The sequence below is a fragment of the Falco peregrinus genome, unplaced genomic scaffold (assembly GCF_023634155.1).
Source record: "Falco peregrinus isolate bFalPer1 unplaced genomic scaffold, bFalPer1.pri scaffold_51, whole genome shotgun sequence".
Lineage (NCBI taxonomy): Eukaryota > Metazoa > Chordata > Aves > Falconiformes > Falconidae > Falco > Falco peregrinus.
Window position 1 is genome coordinate 417,167 of NW_026599615.1, and position 22,670 is coordinate 439,836.

Consider the following 22,670-nt stretch of genomic DNA (forward strand, 5'->3'; position numbering starts at 1 on the left):
TGGATAGCTTTGTACCTGTGTGTATCCCTTCTCTAAGGTGGTTATGGTTGCTTAACAGCTAGGCTGAAAATACTGTGCCGAGCTGGAGCTAATGGCTTCATAGGTGTGGATATGCACCTCTAGAGTGAACATGACTGTAGTGAATATTGAAGTAGGTAGTAGCCGTGCAGTAAGTTCTGTGTGTATTACTCTCAGTGAATGCATACAAGTATATGAATTCCTACGGCTATGAATACGTGTAGGGTGGATAAGTGGCTGTTAACTGTGCTATTAAACTGTATAAGCAAGTGTGTGGTTGTTTTTACCAAATACGTTTCTTCTCTTTCCCTATATAGCCTTTGTACACAACTGGTGGCATACGCATTCCGGGGAGACAGAGACGAAGGTGGTGCACAAGGCGGCACAGTACCTGGCATTCCTCACCGGGCCGGAGCTGCTGGCTTGACGTTGGGTGCACCTGCTGTGGACAGAGGAGGTAGGATCTTGAATCACGCAGGAGCTCACGAGGAAAATCACTGTGGCCTTTTCTTTAGGGGGTTTGTGTTGTCAGCGCTTGCTGTGTTCGCCGTTGACTTTAGGGGAGGCATCAGGTGGGGTAGCGCAAGAAGCTTTGTGAATATGCTGACTTGTTGCTGGTTGGAGGTGCTTCTTGTCAGGGGTGAGGACAGCTGCGGTTTGTGTGCTACGGGCCCACGTACCGGGTTGTTGCCTTCTGCCTGCCAGATTGCCCATCTGTCTAGGTTTTCATACCGAGAGAGAAGGGGGACAGGGAAGGAACTAGGTGAGTGGTTTTGGGTTTGGGGTGTGTACTTGTACCTGTAGATGGCCATTCAGATTGTGAAAACAAATTGCAAAAGGTTCATCCTGAGTAGCTGTTCATCTTCCTGGGGTTGGGAAGCAACAGATGAGTTAGCAGGACTGTACATGTCTTGTTGATTTCCACTGAGTTTGTGCAGTGGTGTTTTAATATTAATAGTTTCACCTGCACTAAGCTGCTTTTAGTGAGTTGTCTTATTTCTCAGCATCAGTTACGGTTGTTTCTGTGTAGGTGCTGTAGAGACATACTTAGGAAAAATCGTCTTGGAAAAGTCACTTGGTTAGAAACAATAATGCAGCTTCTGTGTGTACTGTATCTTCATGGACATAGTTTGATTCCAGTAAAAATAAATAACACTTCTACTTCCAGTAATTTTATGAAATAAACGTTAAAAAGTCCATATTAACTTGTGATCCAGAAAAAAAATTGAATTGCCTTGTTATCAAAAAATTAGCACCTTCAGTGAGTTCATTTTAAATTAAAAAAAACAAACAAACAACTCCTTAATGTTTAAGATCCAGTCTATGCTTATGAGCTCATATAGCCCTAGAGGAATCTTAGAAAACCAATCTTTTAATATAGATCAAACTTCTTGTACTTTACATCTCAGGCCCTACAGTGGGAAGTTCTATCCTTTCTGGTTTTTTTAAGGGTGTTACATCAGAACTTTGTGGCAAATGGGCAGCAGACAGTGTTCAAACACAGTTTATTACTCCTTTTTAAAATATGTCGTGAAATATGAGCAAAACATGGGATATTTTTCCGAGTTCACTTTTCCCAGATAGGGAAATTTAATTTAGAGCCAAACTTTGTTCCTTTGACTTAGGACTAGTTATTTTGATCTAGTCAGCGATGTGTAAAGTTTCTTGATAGACTGAAGGAAGTTGCAGAGGTTTTTATATTTTATTTTATTTTTGGAAAGGGCTTGGTACAGGTAGTTTAATCAACAAAATGTTGCTTTTACCCAAACAGCACTCTGTGGCTGCCTCCTGTGCACATAGATAATTGCTGTGGTACCACATTGTGATGACTGACAGGCCCGGGTTATTTTAAAATATGTGGCTTGAAGAATAATACTGTTGTGTGATTCCAAAATTGATATGCCCTCAGGGAAATAGGGGTTCTTGAACCAAGTGATTTGCTCCGTTCCTTGAAGACAGTAATACTACTAGCATAAGTCCACAATGTTATGGGAAATCCTCACTTGAAGAGGCCTAGTAAGTGTGAAGAGAATATTTATGTGGGTTAAGGACTTGGGAGGAGAAAGTGTGCTGTGGTCTCAAACTGTTCATAGTAGGGCTTGTTTTTCTTGAGTAGTATGAATCTTTTTCTTCTTATGCTCAGTCTCCTAGAAAATGACCCCGGCCTGTTGAGTGAGAGGGATTAGTAGCATGCAGGGAACACTTGGTGGCATTGATTCTGCGGTCTCTTGCTTGCACCCACAAAGCACAGGTCCTGCATCCTGAGTCCCTTTGACAGGCTGCAGTAAAAGCTTTGAAGCCCCTGTTAGAGGAGAAGCTAGCCTGATCTTGAGACAACGGAGGAATACCCACTTTGAATTCTTTGTTTTAATCTTGCTCTTCATTCCTATTTTTCTGGGATCTTCAATGTAGTCCTTCCTCCTTTTGCTACTTTTGCACTTGTTGAACATTGTTCAAAATACTCGCCTCTAGTGAGCAAGTCGGTATATTTAAGAAGTTGGCTCATGCTTATTTGAGTGTACACTTTTTGTCAGAACACGAACCTTTTTGTTGATTACAGACAGACTTGCAAAAACCTCCAAATGAATGGCTTCCACCTCTAGCATATCGAATGACAGACTTTTCAGATTTGAAGTTGAAATTTCTTTGGCAAAAAGTAATTATGCATTTTTTCTAAAAGCGAGGGTTCAGATTTCTAGTAGGTCTTCAGTGGCAGCTTTTTTTAGCTGCTGCACTGCGTATTGGTGTATTGTTCCTACAGAAACCATTGGTTTTTCGTCATAGAGCTCTTGGAAAAGAAACGAGTGCTTCAGTGTGCTTTATATCTGCTGTATCACCTTTTAAGAAAATTGAGAAATCGAGAAGGAATGAGAAACAATCTTGAGGTCCTTTTTTTCACTCTTACGTGTGTGTTTTTGATAGGAGTCCTCTTGCCACGTCCATTCCATGTATTTGTGGTAACATCAATATAAGCAGGACTCCCTGTTGCTCTGAGGCAAATGTTACGGCCTTGTCACACAGACATTTGGTGTTGGGTAGCTGCAATAACAGAACCACACCATTCTTACTAAGTAGGATGGGTAGAGCAGGCAGATGGTGATTTATATTCTAAAGCTTCTGTTCCACAGCACATAGACACGCGTACACACACAAGCACACATGCATGACACTCACAGCAGTCAGTGCACCCGTTCTGGTCCAGTTGTGGCCTGCCCTATAGCCCTGGGGGAACAGGGTATTCACTCTGACTGCTTGTCATGCCTGCGTTCTGGCTGGTGGCGTAGCTTCTCTCTGTGAACAGTTCAGCATGGTCGAATCAATATATGCAGGGCTTTTACCTCAAACTGAGGTAGGAGGGGGCTGTGTCTGCATCAGGCGCCATCTGACACAACCGGCTAGCATATCTCCAAAGTTTGTTGGCACCTACAGATTTTTGGGATGCTTAGACGGAGGGATTTTAAGTGCGCTGTATGTATAAAACACTCTACAAATACGAAGGAATTGCATTGGCAGTCAGTGCTGGGCAAGGACTAGTCAAGCTGAGAGAAATGCAAAGTTGGCAGGACAGTAAACTGCCACGAATCTGTTTCAGTGTTTCAAAATATTGGAATGTATGTATTCTACAATGGAGCAAGTAAATGAAGTTACACTGTTTGACGCTGTCCCTTAAGAGTAGAGTTCTGTAGGTTGTGATAGGTTTGGCTTCTACTTCTTGTAACTGTAGAGTAGGCTGATGGTCACAGTACATTCTCCCATTGCTACAGCTTTGTTAATGTACTGGTTAGGTTTTCTGAATTTCCGGGAATTCACATTTATTCTGGTGTCCTTGTTTGGTCTGTCCTTGACATGGCTTTCCCTAAATGGATATAGGAATGCCACAATCTCCTAGCCAGACATCAAGAACAGGAAAACCAAAGAAAGGTATTCTATACAGTAGCATTTCAACTGTGAAACATGTTGCGTGATGCACAAATACTAACACACCTGTGATGTTTATTATCTTGGAGGTCTCTATTCTGATGGTTTTGGTTTTATAAATTAGGTTTGAGAGCAGGCTTGGGGTGCTTTTTGTTGGCATGTTTTGCACAGGTCCTTTATTACTGAATTGAGTGATTGCTTTGTGTCATTAGTGATAGTAAATAATATTATTTAAAAAAAAAAAAAAAGCTCTTCTGTTACTCCAAAATGAAAATGGACTTCAATTAAAGTAGAAACAAGTGATCCCTAGATACTACTTTTCTAGATCCCACGTCTACGGTAGGGCATCAAGATCTGTCTGAAAACTATCTCATAAACTTTCTCTCTTGCTTTTTAAAGGAGAATGGGAACTGGTTTTGATCCTTGCTTAAAGTTACTATACATGGAAAGCAAAAGTTCAGATAACTTACTCAACATGATATGCCCTTTGTTTTCTTTTCCTTTTAATGATTTTGTCTAAGACCTCGGTTTGGCTCTCACCATACAACTTTATAGAAGGCTACCAATCTCCTATTTATAAGCAACTTCATTTTGTGATGATAGTTAACGAGAACTAATTATTGAGGACTTGAGGAGTGCTGAAATAGATACGATGTGGAGGCTCTATTTGTTTTTTTCCTTTCTGTCCTGGGAATTGAAGAGGCCTTTTATTTCATCTTAGTTGTTGATAATTGAGAGGTTTTCGCAGTCTTCAGGCTGGATTCCTAGAGTTCAGGTTTCTTTAGTACATCGGTGGTGTGCTAGAGTGCGCTATGGTTGAGTTTGCAACATGTGCATCTGGGCCACGCTGCCGTTCAGAGGGATCTTGACAAGCTGGGTAAATGGGCTGTCAGGCCTGGCTTAACAGAATTCAGCAAGGGCAGATGCCAAGTCCTGCACATGGAAAGGAACAACCATTTGCTACAGCACGTGCTGGAGCTGCCTGGCTGGAGAGCTGCTTTGCTGGGAATAGCCAGAGGGTCTTGGCAGACAGTGAGCTGAGAATGAGCCAGCAGGGTGCCCTGCCGGCTGAGAGGGTTAACGGTGTCCTGGGCGGTATGAAGAGCAGCGTAGCCAGGAGACTGAGGGAGGGGATTGTACGCTGCTACCTGGCCGTCCCTGGCTTGTGTCCAGCTCCCTGGGTATAATTTTGAGCCCCCAGTGCAAGAGAGAGTGGTCTTTCATCCGTGAGCGAGTTCAGTGGAGGGCCATCAGACTTTGCCAGGAGCAGGACTACTTGCCTTTTGGGGAGAGACTGGGGGAACCGGGCTTGTTCAGTGTAGAGAGGAGATGACTTTGAAGGGGACCCAGCAGCAGCTTGCAGCACGTGTAAGGAGAAGCCGGAGACAGGTGCCTCCCAGTGGTGCGTGACAGGAAGCAAAGGTACAAGAGGCATAAATGGAAACAAGAGAATTTCTAATGGAATGTGGGCAGCTTCACCATGGTGAGAACAGTAAAACAGAGAGGTTGTGCAGTCTCCCTCCTTGAATGGTTCAAGATCAGACTGGAAAATTCCTGTGAGCCTAGTCTGACCTCAGAGCTGAGTCCGCTTTGAGGAGGCGGTTGGCTGAGAGACTTGCCGAGGTCCCTTGTGACCTGATTTATCCTGTGGTCCTGTGTGCCAGTTGCTTTCTTAATTGATGAAAGCTTGGAGCGTAGTATAGAGTGCCCTGGTTACGCCTGTCTTGCCTGTTGACTATCCTTTTTGGTGCAGCATAGAGACCTGCTGGGGATTTTTCTACCTGAGGATAGGCATTAGATCTTGGTTATGCTTTTTGATGTTTTTTACCTTTTCAGGATAACCTGTAAGTGGGTAGAGCACCAGCTAGTAGAGTATATAAACCAGTAAAATCTCTGTCAACAGTGTGTGCTTGTGTGTGCAGTATGAGTACTTCAGCAGTTCATTTATTTACTGTCTTGCTAAAGCACCAGTATTTTGTTAACTGTTTATTAACGTAGCCTATTCATGCTATGCTGGGCTTTTTTTAGTTTAGAGGTAGTTCTTAAACTTTTAGGTATAAAAGTTCAAAGGAGATATAACTCTAGTCTTTTTTGTTTTGTCAATTCAGTGTGACTTGAAAAAGCAGTTGTTTGGAAATGCATTCATTCATTCATGCTGTCTTACGTAAAGTTGACTCCCCAAAGTTTCATTCTGCTATGACATGTAGAGTTGTCCAGGTTAAATGTTTGTATGTGCTGGTTGGTTTTTAGCATGCCAAATCTAATTTCAACATGTCAATTAATGTTTGAACAGCAACAGACGACTTGTCGCAAGGAGACTCAATCGGGTAAGACTTTAAACATACCCAGCGCATACCTGAGGAATGATTGGAGAGACACGGTACTCATTTTGCTTTACTTTTTAAGAAGCTTGGAGAAAGAGGGGAGCGATGTCAGTTGGCGTGCTTCTGAGGAAGAGCTCGATTTTTCTCCCAAGGTATGGTGTATTTACAGTAAATGTCCTGTAAAAATAAGTGATCTGAAGGCAAGTTTTCTGGGGGATTGAAAGAAACTACAGTTCTAGCCAATATTGTTTTCTCCTTAGAAGCACTCTCTGACCTGCCAGCCTTTTTTCTGCTGTGAGTTTTTCCTAAAAGACCTGTAGCTGTGGCAGAGCATGCAGCAGATTTGTGGTTTGAGGCAAAAGAGCCATAGGCGACGAGATAAACCCCCACAGTTTTGTTTGTTCTTGGTCATTTGAGTCAGATTTTAAGTTTGTAAGTTACTAATATAACCTGCTCTGTTCTTCCTCAAACACTGTTAATGTTTCCTGTAGATTTCGTGATAGAATCCTAACTGATAAAGGGCACTTTTTAATGAAGATGTACTGAAATCCTTCATCACCTAGTTCTCCTCTCCTCCTCCTCAGGTTACTCAAGAGTGCTCAGCGGATGAGTTACTCAAACGGGTCATCTTTTTTTCTTCTATTGAGATGGCATTCTGTGCTTGCATGTAATCTCACACTGCATGTTTTCCCTCTTTTTTTTTTTTTTTTTTTTTTTTTTTTTTTGAATATGCTTAGGCAGTATTCTTTTTGTCAGCTACAAGCTCTCAGGCCTATTTTTTTTTTTGCTAGTGTTCTGAAGAATTATTAACTTCTGCAGTGATGTCTGGAGCATCAGTTCTGTTGCTCTGGGATTCTGCAGCGATGAGGAACCGGTGTTCTAATTCAACCTACTCTGCAATACTGGAGATGCAAGCATGTTTAGTTTTAACATGATTTCATTTTCTTGCACTGATTTAAATATAAATTATGCATTTTTTGGGCATGTTTTTGAAATTTCAGGATATTCTGGTGAGTGTACTTGCAGGGACTAATTAACGCAGTATGTCTAGGGTTCTTAGCAGTTACTTCCCTTGTGCACACTTGCAAGTAAGCATCCAGAAGCTGCGATCTTAAATATAACCGAATTTTACTGAAGTACTACAAATATTAAACCCAGATTTTTTAGAACTGCTATGCATGTAACCGTAGTTTTGGGCACAATTTTCAGAAGGGTGCCTGCACGGTATTTTGGGGGGTGAAATACTCACTGAATTGCATACGTGAGGAGTGTTTTTGTACTTAGAAGTACAGGATGGAGCCAGCACCTGACCATTATCAAAAGGACAGCCTGATGACATTTAGTGTTCAAGATTTGATGTGAACAAAAGATTTGTTGTTGTCGTTAGTGGTTTTTTTTAAAAAAATAATTGTTTTTTGGCTTCTTTATTTACAGAAGCTGCAGAAGCCAAACTTGACATTCTTAATGAATGTTTCCCAGCAGTTCAGGAAAAACAGTAAGCTATTTGGAAAAGATTGCATAGTATGCTAATATATAAAAGTAGATTTGCTAAGTCGTTTTTTAAACATTTCTTTTCCTATGGTAAATGAGAAAAGTAGCGTTTTGAAAACACAGCACGTAGTCACTTCAGAAAACATAAGTCATGTTGTTAAAATGAAGCTATTAATCCCCTCCTAAGCCTTTGTCCCTGGCCAAGTCCTTCCTCCATCCTGCCCATCCTTGACTTGGTTCCTCTTCCAGACACTCCCAGATTACTCCATTAATCTGGTAACATGCCTGTTGCCATTTCCATAACTCCTTTTGTTGTTTTGACATAACTGCCATGTCTCCAAAGACGGTGAATAATGAAGTATCTTGCAAGTCGGTACCAAAGCAAACTGTCTTTCAAAATCTAAATAATTTGCAAGATAAACAAGAAAGTTGGAACAAGAAAAGCATGATTCGGGTGAAGTTTCACAGAAATGATGACTCTGAGATGACAAACTGGAAAAAAGAGACACCTCAGCTTCTCTCAGATAGTTGTGGTCTTAAGGAGAAAAAGTCAAGCTTCAGTAATGGCTTTGAAAGTGATAATAGTTCTTTGTCAGCAGGAAAAAAACCAATGCTTGAAAGTCAAAGACCAAACTCTGTCTTTCTTGAACATGTGGATGATGAAGATACAGAAGAAGAGCAATGTGAAGTAGATAATAAAGTGTGTGAAGCGCTGAAACAAGGAAGTGAACACTTGTGCTTGAATAGGCATGAAGAAAACGTAAGAGCAGCATTTCACTCGAGCACCAAAGTAAGTTATATAAGGATGATTCAATCACAAAGGTATTTTCTAAGGGTAATAAAGGTAAGAACCAAAAGGTAAACTGGATTTCTGTTAATACTTCACGTATATCCATCTTTTGATCTTCCTTTTTTTATATTAGAAAATGCCTTTACTCCTAGCCAAAGCAGTTTCTTAGGTATAAGAACAGCGTTGGGCAGTATTTTCAATATTTTTTTAATTGGTTGCAGTGGTTTTGCAGGAAAACAAATAGGCAGTATAATTTTTCTGAAATAAATTCAGTTTTTCTCAGCTGTATGTACAGTTTTTTATCTGTCAAGATTTATTGCCATTTAGTAAAATACCTGGTGTGATGGCTGAAAGTGAGGAACCAAAAAGTTTGAGTAAGATTGAGAGCAGGAAGTTAGTGATTTTCCTGGAGCAAAGTAGAGGAAAAGGAGCGTGTTCCAAAACAATGTAACTGAAATGAAAGCTAGAGTTAGGCTGACAGGAAGAATTGCTTCTCAGGAGCTTTGCAGAGCCAGGGCTAATGACTTAGGGCTAATGTCATTGCTGTCTCCTCAGAGATTCCCATGGAAAAACTGAAGGTGTTGTAAAACAAAGCTCGACAAAGTTTCCCTGTTGTCTTACACAGGAAAAGCATTTTTAAAGTTGTCGATGGGTGGCTAAGAAGGTGCTTGTTTCTGCTATTTCCAGCTGTTTGGTCAATCTCTTCTAGGAAAAATCACCTGAACGGGAAGAAGAGGAGAAGGAGCAGGAAAAGGAAAACACTGGTGAAGAGCTACGAACTGCAGTTGTTGAGGGTGTGAAAAATTCTATTTGTAATGATAGCCATCAAGTCCACAGTGCTTCCAAAGACGACACTGGTGAGAGAAGTGAGTTAGTAAATACTGATCCCAGTTCTTCCTCTATAAATATTAATGCACAGTAAATGAACTGAAATGGTGCTTGACTTCTGAAACAGTAAGTTTTTCCCTTGCCTGTGAACCCTAGTGGGCATTGGCAAGGAGGAAAGTAGCTTTTGTTCCTTTTCGTTCGTTCCTGAAGAACAAATTGTGGCCTTGGATTCCAAACGATGCTAAATGGAGCAGGTGTCAGTCTTGGTTTTGTTGCTGTGTTCTCCCTGAAGCGATCAGAACAAAACGCACGGTTGAAAAAGAGGAGGATTGAGAGTCTTGGTGTGACAGTAGTATTGCCCTTTCTGGCCCGTGCTGTCAGACTGAAAAGTTGTGATTGCTCTTGGCTGAAGCCTGGGAAAGACTTGAGTCAATCTGAGAGAGAGCTGTTCTGTTCCAGTGCCTCACCTTGTCCAGTTTTAAAACGTAGAAAGTCTCTCCAGTGCCACGCTTGTGTGTGCTCGAAAGCATTGCCCCGTCAGTCAGGGCTGAGCACTCCGGTACTCACCTCGGGTCTTGGAGAGGAGGAGAAGGCACACTTTGCATTGTCTGTCTCCAGAGAGTAGAGTGGTGTGGTAGATGTTACCAGAGCGTGTGTAGCTGCTGATCAAATGCTACAGAGCGGGCCTGGCAGAACCTGCTGTATTCCAGGTGTTGTGCCTATACGTGCTCTTCTGTCGGTGCATTTTACCATAAGCCTGCATTTGGCACAGTGTAAGTAGTCCTAGCTGAGGCTGGAACCAGCAGTTCCCCTCTGCTAGGACGGGTGCCCTCACTGGTCTCTAGCTCCTTTCCCGTTTTTGTGTGTGTGTCTCCACGAGAGCGAATCCTGAATCAGTTTTACCTAACGGACTAGCTTAAAACAGAGAAATGAAGATAGTTTAATCTGGCCAGGAACCTACTGAGACTGAGCCTTGCGTGTGCCTAGTAGAGAAGAGATTGGGATGTTGGCCCCTGAGATAGAGACAAGTTGTGTGTTTGGGGTGAGATTTTGGGCTGTGAGCCTCTCCTCTTTTTAAATGGCAATGCTTAGGTGTCTACCTTCTGGGAAGGTGCAGGGTAAAAACTGCTAGGCAAGGAAGATCTTTTCTGGTAGCGCTACAAAAGGAGCATTGTTTCTTGCTGATCTTAGCGCGAAGATGTGTCGGGTGGTGTTTCTATGGTACTTCTTGTACAGTGGATAGTGGTAGTCAGTGGAAAATTCTGGAGCTGTAGACTGGAGAGCAGGTGACCTAGAACACTATGCCACAGGGCTGCAGCGTGCTGGAGCCTCTTCCTGAGCGTGACACAAACCCGTGTTCAGTGCTGCTTGTAGCTGTGTCAGCTGTTGTGCATAGCCATCTCCTGCTGGAGAGGAGGCAAGAGAGGTGGCGATCCAAAGGAAATACCGTGGTATGTTGTGTGCTGGGTGTGAAGAAACCCTCGAATTCAACACTCGCTCCTTAGTTTGTCCTCGGCAACAGAACCGCTGTGCACCTTTTGGGCGCAGGGGTGATGGGGAAAAGCAGAGTGAAATAAAGGGCTCAGTGTCTCCCCTCTTCCTGCATTTGTAGGTGCCCTGACTGCAGTGGGAGCAGAGGAAGAGGAAGATGCTGAATCTCCCTGGGATTCTGAGGTATTCCCTGTGAAGGACACCGGGGTTCCCAGTGGGGCGGGGGTGGGGAGCGAGATCCAGAAGCACTCGGAGCTTGGGCCCTGCCGCGGCTGAGGCTTATTTCCCCTTCTCCTGGTTCTGCTGTATGTTTGTAACTGGGGGCCCTTGAAATACTTGTGCTGTGTGCTAGCTGCTCAGCGAGGCTTGGGGTGAAGGTAGGTCGAGCTAATGATTTGGGTCTCGTGGCAACTGGCCCTTGCAGTTGGGTTTCTAGTACAGTATTGCGGCAGTGAAGTTTCTTGCTGCTTAAAATAGCCTGAGCTTCTCAGCGGGGCTGGCGGGATTGTTGCTTTTTCACCACACAACTCTGTTCCGCTGACGTGTTCAGTGGTTGCCCTTAGGGTCTGCAGCCTAGACGATGAGCTGCTTTGGGAAAGAGCCTTTCTACCTTTTTGGCCCTTTTTGAGAGTAATGTTCAACAGAGATACCGCACGTGCTGGCTGTGTTGGCCCTTTTAGTTCTTCCTGTCTGTGGTAATGGGTTAGAAGAAAGCGAGCAGAGTCTGTAGCTTACGCCCTCTGACTTTTCTTGTGAGGAAGAAGGAACTCTTCCCCACCCGCTTCTTAAAGATACAAGGCTCAAATGCTGCTGGGTTGTTTTGGGGTTTGTTTTTTTTGTAGAGCCTTGGTTTCTGTAAGCTTTGTCTTGCTTGTCTTTGTTCAGCCCTTGCAACCGGGAGTAGCAATGTGTTCGCTCCCCACTGCAGGACGTGTGCCTGGGGAACATCAGCACAAATTTGAGTATCGGGTACGAGTTCAGTCGAAAGTTGGGCCCCCCCCAGACCTGCGGTTACGGGTTCGCAACCCACAGCTCGAGTTACTGTGTTAATTCTCTCTTGCGGCTGTGCAGTTTGCCAGCGTGACAGACTAGTTTAGATGAGTTGTGAGGTTTTTGCCCAAGATCTGAAAACACACAAGTCTGCTGTGATTTTCCAATAGACTGTGTCTTGACGTGCCCTTTCCAAGGGGCTGATCAAAGGCTTTTGTGATTCCATGCTGTGCAAGTTGGCTTAGCAGGAACATTTTGCGTAGAAATGAGTTGAGAATTTGTACCGCTGCTCACGCCCGTGTGTTATGCTCTACAGACGGATTCTGAAAGTCCGGAAGAAGGATCACCTGGTGTGTTGCTTCCAGCTGCAGACAGACACGGAGCACGCTCGCGGATTGTTTCAGGGGAGCGCCACACCGGTAACTTCGTGGTGGACTAAATGTTTGTCTGTAAACACGTATAGGCTGAAGTGAGCTGTTATCGATGTCTGCCTTAGGAATGCGCTTACGGTGTGGGTGCGCGCTATAGCAGTGAAGTGCTTAGTATTTGTTAATGAACACCAGCTCTCACGGCGCTTGCTGGCAAGTTGTAAGGGAAGTTACCTTGTTTGCGTTGCGTGTGTCCTTTGGATGTGTTTGTATCTCCTTGGGTTCGGGTTCTTGTGGCATAGTGCTGAAAGTGTATGTGGTTTAGGGCTGACCTGTCTGAACACCTGAACGTTCTTGGATGATAACGTAGCAGGAGAAAGCGATGATCTGGCCAAGCACTTTCCCCCCGTCTTAATTTTTGATACCTTGCTGTTATGCTTTGCCTAGGAGCTAAAATGTGACTGAAAGTTCAGGGTTTGTTGTGAAGGGCTTCTGCCTGTAGTTTGTGACGCTGTCTCTTGAGCATCTGGAGTGTAGAATGGCAGGGAAGTTTTGCTCTTTGGCGTAGAACTCTCATCTGAAGGATTTCTCCTTTACTAAATGGTCAGTCCTGCATGTAGTTTTTTTCTTATTTTGTGTTAAGATTGTTGTCACAAGTATGGTGATTCAAGATGCACTTTAGGTGTAAGTAAGTAATATGAAGTCATGCTGTTTATAAAAATGTGTGGTTTTTCACTGCAGGTGAGAACTCAGGATCTACCTTTCATATGTCATCATCAGGTGAAAAAGAAGACATGAAGGATGGCATTGAATATTATGGTGTGCGGGTATGTAAACCCAAGTATTTTGGATTGCAGTCTGATTCAGTAAGTTGTACTATACACTAAGGTAAAGAAAACTACTTACCAGTCAGTGAATAATGCTGAAGGGAGAGTCCTGTAGGTGAAGGCTGTATTACAGTCTGAAGGAAAGCTGGATACAGTCTTCTTATGGTGGGGTAAAATCCTTGTCACTATGCCGGATGCTTGCTGTTACACTGATTTTTTTTCAGTTGGTTTGCTTAAATTTTGAGGGGTGTTTTTCCTCTTGTGCACTGCTGAGAAACAGTGCAGCCAAATGCGGGTTTTATTGCCTGTGCAAAATGCACGTTCAAGTGAAGAGGGAGATTTGTCTGTAATAGGCTGATCTGTTTGATGAAACATGCCGGTCTTCCTCTTTGTAAGACAAGGATCAAAGAGAACACCTTGAGATGTGGTGACCTTTCTGAGGCTTCCCCAGCCTCTGCAAAATACGCTCTTGTTTGGCCACGCGAAGTGTTTGAAAAGGGTTTCTCAGAGGGTATCCTAGAGGGGAATAAGGCAGGCGTCCTGCTTGTGGCGGGCGTGCGGGGCAGGGCTGCACAGCGGGGTCTGGCGTCCTCTGGAACACCCAAGGGACAGCGTAGCAAATGATTTCCACCCCACAGCCGGGCATCACGAGAGAGGGACGTGCCTAATTCTAGCAGGCAAAGCGCAGGACTTAAGCCTGTTGCAAGGCGGTAGTAGTTGGCCAGTGAGCTTGGGAAGGGGGAGGGTGAGACAGGTGGTGTCTGGCTGAGGTGCTCCTTCCCTCTTGTGAGCGGAGGGGTCTTTGCCGCGGGAGAACAGGGCCTGGCTGACGAGAGGAGCGCGAGGAGCGTGAGGGTCTCAGCCCGCTGGGACACCAGGGCTGCAGGCCCTGTTCAGAAGGCACCACGAGCCGAGGAGGCGTGTGGGCAGGACTGTGACACGGGCCAGAAGCAGTCGGAGCTGTTGAGAAACAGAGCGTGGGGACAGGGGCTTGAGGGGGCTGGGTAGGGTTAAGGCGTGGTGCGGTTTTCCTGCAAGCTTGGGTTCCTGATTCCTGGGGTGAGGGCAGGAGCAGGCAGGTTTCCCTAATAAATCCTTTCCTTTGCACCTTGGAGTGGAATTTATTATTTCGGAAGCTTGGGTGAAGAAATAATCCTCCCTTAGCCAGTTCTCTGTGTGGTGAACGGTAAGAAGCTTGTCATGTTCATTCCCCTTGGGTTAGCTTAGGTGGCCGGGGACTGTGCGATGCCAGACGGTAGAGCGCGATGGCGGGAGGAGGGTGGGTGAGGAAAATGTTGGCAGTTTAATGAAAAATGGTATTAAAGCAATAAACCGTGAAAAATAAACATGCTCTGTGACAAATGCCGGCAGTTACAGAAAGCAAGCAGGCTAAAAGGTAAAAGCAACCCTAATGCCTAGGCAAACCTAACCCAAGAAACTGCTGTCTCTGAGTCCTTCTCTTGTTAAGAAGATGGTGTGCAGCGAACCTTTCATTTAGTGTCCCTTGATTTTTGTAGTGAAAATGGCTTTCAAAATGCCTTATTTCTATTATAGGATGAGTTTGCAACAGAAATTGTAGATTAACTGTAATATTATTTCTTGATAATCTTTCTGTCTGTACCTGTTTACTTAAGGATAAATATATTTTAGAAACTACCAACTTGACAGAAAAAACGAGCACATGAAAATCACACTGATAAGGCAGAAATTTTACATCAGAAATTTCACAGCAGAAAATGAGGAATTGCACAGTGCTGACAAGCAGTTAAGTCCAAAACCTTGGGAAGAAAGATATGCAAGAATGTGAGTTGAAAATGAGAAAAGGGAATTGAAAACAAATTGTAAAAATGTTACAGCAGAGCTAAAGCAGCTGCCTGGTGCAATTCATGAAACTGGGAAAACTCCTTCCCTTGTGGAAGAAATGTCAGAAGATGGCTTCAGTGCTGAGCTGAAGAGTTCTCATGTTGTTTTGTCTCATGCAACGGAATCAAGTAACAACTTAGAAAGTAAAGGTGAATTTGGAGATACTAAACTTATGCTAGGTGGAAAAGTACCCAAAATGGAAACTGTAATCCGAGTCTTGGTGTCCTTTCTGATCAAGATAACTGAAATGCAAACATGGAAGATACCTGGAGTACAGATGAAGAAGATTGCACAACCAATATCAGTGATACAAAGATGCCTCTAGCAAAAGGAGAGAGAGAAAAAAATGCCTTCTATGGAAACGGAAGAGAATGAAAATGGAAGTAGTAGAAATGCAGTGGGAGGTCCTGAATACTCCCCGAGATACAGCTTTAAAACAAGTCTTTTGGATGACATTTCTAATATTATTCCTAAAATAAGACAGTTCCTACACGTGGTGAAAATGCACTTCTTGTAACAGAGAGGGAACTTGGAAAAGACTCTGGATTTAGTGATGATGTTCCCAGGGACTGCTTTATTGACAGCAAAATAGGAGAAACAGAAATGGAAAGTCTTTTTGCAAGTGCTCAGCAATCATGTGTCATGCTGAAAAGGAATCTTGATGAAGAACTAAACCAAGATACGGGAAGATTTAAGGGTAAGGTAGGAATGCTGCAAATAGTATTCCTGGCTTTGGAGAAAGAGAAGGTACAGCTGCCAGAAGAGGTGGTTCACCTGCTACTCTTTAATCTCGCTCCGGATCAACGGTGCTGCTCACTTTAGCTATTCGTCACGAAGGGGAGATGCTTCCTACAAATTGGGGTTTGTTCTAATGGAAATAGGTGACTGGTGAATAAAGAGGGCAGTGGAGAGTTGTCTTTTCCCCCATTTTTGGAAAACGGAATGCATTATTGTTCCAGTTTAACAATAGGTGGCACTTGGTTCCAGTGCAAGTAGTTATCACTTCATTGCCATAAAAAGAAATCCATACAATTACATCAGTTCTGATTCTGAATCAAAGAATGAAAATAGCTTCTAAACAGGGTCTTGACTACTAATTCATGTGCTGTGCTATCTGCGTGGTGTGTCTTCATTGCCTTTCACTAAAATTCCTCTTTCCTGTGAAACCAGTTGTGTTTGTGGGTTTGGGATCTTTTTTTCTTTCCTCTCCTTGTTCGCAGATCCACTTGATTTTTTTCTGGTGGTGTTACAACGAACATTGTGCAGTCCTCCTAATGCTTTGTCCATCAGTAATGCTTTCACTTTTTTGTTGTTCCTGTTTTAAGAGACACTATTGTTTTCTTTCTAAGGGCTGTATTTTTGTTATGTCTTGCATGATGAGTGAATTCAAAGTACTTTCAATGGCATAATACACTTTGTAGTGTAATTTTGTGAAAATGCTTCTCTATGAATTAAAAAAAATCATTTTATATTATTTCAGGGGTAAACCCTGAATTAATCAATCTTGGATGTGGTGTTTCTGTCTTCTAGAAATACGTGAAGCTTAACTTTGTTTTTATAGGTTAAGAAGGAAAAAAGCAAACAAAGATGTTCAAAAGTGCAGGCGGTGGCAAAACAGGAATGTGTGGATAAATTAATTAACATCACTAATCGGCAAATGAAACAAAAGATTACTGTAAGGAAGAATGACTGTTTGAAAATGGAGAATGAAAACACGATAGAAGAAAAAGACAAAAAGTTTTTCATCTGGGGAGAGCTCAAAATTGATTAAAGTGCCAATGAAAGGGTAAGTTAAGGAAATAATCTCTAATTCTTATTTGTAGTGCTATGTAAGTGTCTTAGGTTTTCTGATACTGTGGTAGTTGAAGTAGTTTCCTCAGTGGTGAAAGCCATAGTGAGTAGTCCACTGCTTCTCAAAAAATGAAGAAAAATTCTTTTTTGACAAAATGAAGCGCACGATGGAGGTTCAAATTTATTGCCTGCTCTAAAAAAAGAAAAGGGGAAACCAAAAGAAAACCCCCACCTAAATTCCTGTGATTTCCATGTCAACACTGAGGTAAAATGCATCTTCAAAACCAGAACTGAAGACTGGAAAAAGCAGTTATTTTTGTAGGAAAAGGCCACCTAGAAAAGAAAAGTAGGAACTTGGGGTTTGCTACTGCTCCCTTTTCTAGGTGATTTTAGTGATCTCCGTGCAGTTGGTGTTTTCCTTTTCATTAAGTTAATATGCCCTTTGTCAGGAGAGGGGAAAAGATGATATTACCAAACCAATCTCAAAAGTCTAAAGAAGGCACACGTATTTTTATGCAGACCTAAGCAGGAGCTTTTTCTGTCTGTCCTTCAAAGGAATCTCTGCTCTAGGTGCTTTCTGTACCGTGGCTATTGGATATAGTCCAGCTTAACCTGGATCTAGCTCAGATTCCACGTGTCCCCCTCACTCCTAGGGGAAGGGTTTTAAATACTTGGGCATATTCCACGATCTTTACAGTCAAGTCTGTGATTTTATCATAGATATTTTTTGTCTCGGTTGTTTCTGGACATCATCTTAAGTATGTCTGTTTCACAGAAATATTTTTTATAAACCTATTCACTTGGTGATTTTTTTTCTTTCTTTCTGTGTAATGCAGTAAAGTTGCCCTGAATGCCAAAGGTGCAAAGAAAAGTAAAAGACAGCCTTCAAAGCAGAAGGCTCATCAGCAGATGAGCTCTTCCAGTGGCAATCATGGTCAAGTACCGGACGAGAGCACTTCCAGTGAAACATCTGAGGATGAAGGAAGGTATGCATATAAGGAATGTTGAAAATAAAACTTACTTAATGACAAAAATTGGCCTGAGAGCTAGAGGCTAGTTTGGGTTTTTGTTGTGTGTTTAGGTTTTTTGTAAACCTGACGCCTATGAAGATTCTTGTTCTTTCATGTGACCACCTGATGTTCTTTCTTGTTCTTTCTTGTTCTTTCCTGTGACTACCTGATGCGCTTTGTGTTGACAAACACTTCACTTTTGTTTAGAGTGCTTTTGAACATGCTGGCCAAGTCAACAACGAGGTCACGTGCACAAATTCTGATTAATTACATGAGTGTGTGCACAGGCATAGAAGTATTTCATGTGTTTAAAAAGGGTGAGGTATCTCAGTTTTTTTCACTGCAGGTACTCAGGATTTTTTGCCCTGCTCCCCGCTCCACCTTTTCTCTTGCAGCTGTTCCCTCCTGACTTCTTGCCCACCCTGAACTTACTTGTGTGGGTTGTGGCAAAGTGCGAAAGAGAAGTTGTTGACGCTGTTCAGCCCTAGCTAAAAATCTGGTGTGTTAGCAACACTGTTTTGGTCAGAAATCTAACACACAGCCCTGTGTGGGCTGCTGTGAAGAAAATAAACTGCATCCCAGCCAGACGCAGGACACCAGAGAATCCAAAATTACAGTTCTTTGACCTGTAGGAGAAGGATTCTCAGTACTGAAGGGAGCTGAACCCCTGGTATTAAACAGGGAATGCACGTAACCGTATAGCTCCATGTCTGTAGCTGTAAGATTTCTGTCACTTTGCGTGAAGTTTAGGGAACAGTTATTTCAACTATTTGCTTAATATCTTGCGGAAAAATTAGCCTTCCAGTAGACATTAATAGCACACAATAATTGTTTCAGTCTTGAACTATATCTAGCAAAGTTACTATACCAGATTTTAGTTTAATTCAGTTCTGCAGTTAAGTTTTCAAAGCTACGGTAGGTATTATTCATAATGCAAAGTAAGCATTTCAGTACTGAAACATATTTCTGTTTTCTAGACCTGCAGCAACAACCAGGAGTGAAAGGAACGAGGTACTGTAAAACTAGTTTCTTGGTAAACAGTCTCTATCAGCTTTTAATCACTTCGATGGGAGCAGTGTTTATGTAGTGATCAACCAGATGTACAAATTGCTGCTGGTACGCAGCTTTATTGTATTTGAGACAAATCTGTGGGCTGTGAAGGAGAGAATGAATCATTCCTGCATTTGTAATGGTCTGTAATACTAGACAGTGGAATTACAGAAAGTGCTGTATTTTTTGTAGGTCAGCATACCAATGGAAGTATCTGATGGCCCTGGTTTAACTCGCTCATCTGACCCAACTTCAGAGGATGTCCGGTTGGAAGCTTCAGCCTACAAGGAGACTATGCTGCTGTTGGAAGAGCTTAGCGTGGTTCATACGGGTATGTTTTCAAGTCTCTGTCTTCAGCTGTTACAAGTTCCCCTTAAAACATGATTTCTTTGTAGGCACTCCTAAGTATTTTAATTTCATATTTTGATATAGTGTCTCTTTGTGACTAGAGATCCCCCTCAAAAGCTGTGAAACTGTCACCTAACCTGAGATGTTGCCTGCATTACCAGCCGATGTGCCTTACGTTATCATTGGTTCTCTGTCTAGTCAGAGCTGGAGAAGCAGTTTCTTGCAAAGTACAGTTCAGCTCCTTCTAATGCGGTCATCAAAAGTCAGCAAGAGCTTTTTCTTCTTTATATCCCCTTGATGTGGTTTAAGCCCAGCCACACCTAAACACCTAAGCACCACACAGCCACTCACTTGTTCCACCCCAGTGGGGTGGGGGAGAGCATCGGAAAGGGAAAAGTGAGAAAACTCATGGGTCGGCATGAAAACAGTTTAATAGCAAAAGCCACGCACGCAAGCAAAGCAAAGCAAGGAATTCATCCAGCACGTCCCATGGGCAGGCGGGTGTTCAGCCATCTCCAGGACAGCAGGGCTCCGTCACGCATAACAAATACCTGGGAAGGCAAAGTGCCGTCACTCTGGATGTCCCTCCCTTCCTTCGTCCTCCCCCAGCTTTATATGCTGAGCATGATGCCGCGTGGCATGGCACATCCCTTGGGTCAGCTGTCCCAGCCGTGTCCCGGCCCGGCTCCTTGCGTACCCCCAGCCTGCTGGCTGGTGGGGTGGGGTGAGGAGCAGGAAAGGCCTTGGCTCTGTGTGGGCGCTGCTGGGCCATAAGGAACACATCCCCGTGCTACCAACCCTGTTTGCGGCACAACTGTAAAACATGGCCCCGTACCAGCGACTGCGAAGAAAATTAACACTATCCCAGCCACAACCAGCACCCCCCTCAACAGCTAATGACAAAGAGTACAGCAAAATAATGGCTTTGCTTAAAAATAGTAAGTACATATATATAACAAATTTCAACTGTCATAAGATGCTTGCGTATATGCACAAGGCATTATATAAACATAAGCATCACTTACTAGGGCTCTTAGACTATGCTAAAATTTCATTAGGCAAGTGTTAACCTTGGCCGAAGGCCAAACTCCCCCCCCAGTGCTGCCACTGCCCCTCCTTGACAAAACGGGGCGAAAAAGCTTGTGGGTCAGTGTGAAGGCAGGGCTGTCACTTCCCAGTGACTGTCACTGGCAAAACAGACTCCACCGATTAAAATACATTTGGATAGTGAGAAACAAAGACCCCAAACCTGAGAAGGACACGTCGGCACCCCCCCTGCTCAAGCTCTGCTGCGCTCCTTCCCTGCCACCTCCCCAGGCAGCGCGGGGAGGCTGCGGTCGGCAGTCGGGACGTAGCAGTTTCTCTGCTGCTCCTTCCTCGTCCCTTTTCCCTGCTCCAGTGTGAGTCCTCCCCCAGGCTGCAGTCCTTTGGGGAAAATCTCCTCCAGCCTGGGCCCTCCATGGGTCGCAGGTCCTTCGGGAAGGATCCGCCTGCTCTGGCACGGGGTCCTCCGCAGCACTGCACTGTGGGTATCTGCTCCAGCATGGTTCTCTCCGGGGCTGCAGGGGAATCTCTGCTCTGGCACCTGGAGCAGCACCTCTCCCTCCTCCTTCGCTGACCTGGGTGTTCGTTTGCGGGGCTGGTTTTCACATGCTTTTCCCCTTCTCTGCCCGTGTGGTGGTTTCGCCCTTTCCTACATTTGTTTTTCCTGAGGAGCTGCCAGCACGGCTGAGAGGCTCAGCTGTGCCCTGCGGTGGGTCCATCGAAACCGTCCATGGCCAGCACGGGGCGACCCCTGGCTGCTTCTCACAGGGACCTTCCCACTAACCTGCCACCTGCACCTAATACAGCAAAGCATTGAACAGCTTATACATTGGGCAGTATTTGTGCAGCTTTGTGTCTTTTCTGTCTCAAAACAGGTTCTGCTACTTTGTTGAAAATGCAAAACATACTTCTTGAATATGAACGGAGAATAGAACGTCAGAAAAATCGGTATAAAGCGCTCTCAAGAGAAGTAAGGAAATTGGAAGATGAAAGGGAGGAGTCACAGTTCAGAGCGGAGAAGACTCAAGATTTGAAATCCGTGTCGGCTCACCAAGAAGCGGAATGGAAAAGGGGTATCCAAAGCCTTAGGTATGTAAATTGTGGTCTGATAATGTATTATCTTGTCAGTGGTTTTGTTCCGAAAGACACCGATGGTGCAGGCAACAGGATGAGAAGTTCCCAGTCTTTTGGGTTTGGGTTTTTTGAATCCCGTGGGCCAGTTATGCTATGAAGTACATAATGTGAGAGGGGAAAAACGTCCGGATACCAGCTCCATGTACAGTCTTCTGGATGTTGTTCTAACTTTGTTTTCTAGCAAGAAAAGAGCAAGAGAGTGTGTACGGGGAAATCAGATTTATAAGAGAGATTTGCGAGGTGGTTGGGTGTGGGTTTTTTTTTCATTTTGTCCTCGCAGCTTCAGTTGGCCTATAGTACTAGGATTTCTGGTAACTCCACCCAGTGCAAGTCAAAGCAGAGCTTAGAGCATTTGTTTGCTTACCTGTTTGTTTGTTGGAAAGGTCAAGTTTGGGATTGCCCCTTTCCCCACACTCCTGAGCTAGACCCGGAGGCGTGAGGTTTCTCATCGCTGTTGACATCACGTCCGACAGGGGTGGCCAGCAGGCACCGTAGGCAGTTGAGCAAGGACAACTGCAGAGCCCTGGCCTGGGAGGGGAGATCTCCTCGTGGTGATCCCCGGTGGGATGGCGTGGCTGGGGAGCTGGCCCAGCAGGGCCAGGCGGCCCAGGCAGAGCGCGAGCTCAGCAGGAGCCACCGTGAGCTGGCAGCTGGGGCGGCCCGCAGCGGCCTGGGCTGTCTGGGGGGCAGCAGTGCCAGGGCACTGGGGGCAGTGAGTGCCCACCCCTCCTCAGGGCTTGCTGAGCTGTGTCTCGAGCCCGGGGTCCGGTTTTTGGCCGCCCAGCCCAGGAGATCTTGCCCAGCCCGTGTGAGGTCGGCAGGGAGATGCCGGGCTGGCGCGGGGGCAGGAGCACCAGCCCTGTGAGGGGAGGCTGCGGGAGCTGGGCCTGGGGGAGTTGGGCCTCCCAGCGCGGGGGAGGGGAGTACGAGGAAGACGAGGCCGGTCCCAGCTTGGCCTGGGTTTGACTTCAGCAGGTGTTCAAAATCCTCAAGCATCTGTCAAGTATAAAGAAGTAGTATTTTCATTCTAAGTGAATTCTCCAAGCAGCGTTAAATTTATACTTTAAAAGTTACACTTTTTGCGAAATTACCCTAGAAATTACCTGTAAAGCTTTTTCCTTGCAATATACGCCATTCAAATACAAATGTTTCTGTCAGTCTTTCAAGTAATTTTAGTGGTGGTTGATTCTTGTTTTGCAGAATTTCTAAAGCAGGCTTTCAATTGGCAGTTCTTCCCTTACGCTGACACTTGATTTTTTTTTTTTTTTTTTCTTGTTGACTGTTGCGAGTATATGGGAAAAAATAGTCAAAATAATGATCAAACACAAAGCTGCTTGCTTGTTTGGGTACCGTGGGCACACCATGGACCGTTTTTTACCATGTCA

General features: G+C 44.2%; 1 pseudogene; it reads left to right on the forward strand.

Moving 5' to 3' along the window:
• The window catches only part of LOC129783559 (ankyrin repeat domain-containing protein 26-like), a 49,103-nt pseudogene that overhangs the window by 6,232 nt on the left and 20,201 nt on the right, over window positions 1-22,670 (forward strand).